Genomic DNA, 386 nt, shown 5'->3' with positions numbered 1-386 from the left:
TTGGACTGGCACAACTGGTGTTTAGGCAGCGATGAGACCAGGTTTGGACTGGCAAAACTGGTGTTTAGGCAGTGATGAGACCAGGTTTGGACTGGCACAACTGGTGTTTAGGCAGCGATGAGACCAGGTTTGGACTGGCAAAACTGGTGTTAAGGCAGTGATGAGACCAGGTTTGGACTGGTGTTTAGGCAGCAATGAGAACAGGTTTGGACTGGCACAACTGGTGTTTAGGCAGCGATGAGAACAGGTTTGGACTGGCAAAACTGGTGTTTAGGCAGCGATGAGACCAGGTTTGGACTGGGATCAATATTCGAATTGAATTGAATTGAATTGAATTGAATTGAACTGAACTGAATTGAAAACTGTTGTTTAGGCAGCAATGAGAA

At 46.1% G+C, this 386-nt stretch overlaps 1 protein-coding gene across 1 annotated transcript in view; it reads left to right on the top strand.

The window, feature by feature from the left end:
• The window catches only part of LOC106532311 (TRAF2 and NCK-interacting protein kinase), a gene marked incomplete at its 3' end in the record, with an annotated part of 119,761 nt that overhangs the window by 93,566 nt on the left and 25,809 nt on the right, over positions 1-386 (top strand).

Source organism: Austrofundulus limnaeus, unplaced genomic scaffold (genome assembly GCF_001266775.1).
Source record: "Austrofundulus limnaeus strain Quisiro unplaced genomic scaffold, Austrofundulus_limnaeus-1.0 Scaffold749, whole genome shotgun sequence".
In the NCBI taxonomy this organism is placed as follows: domain Eukaryota; kingdom Metazoa; phylum Chordata; class Actinopteri; order Cyprinodontiformes; family Rivulidae; genus Austrofundulus; species Austrofundulus limnaeus.
Note: the sequence above shows the minus strand (reverse complement) of the source record. Positions and strands in the feature narration are given on the sequence as shown.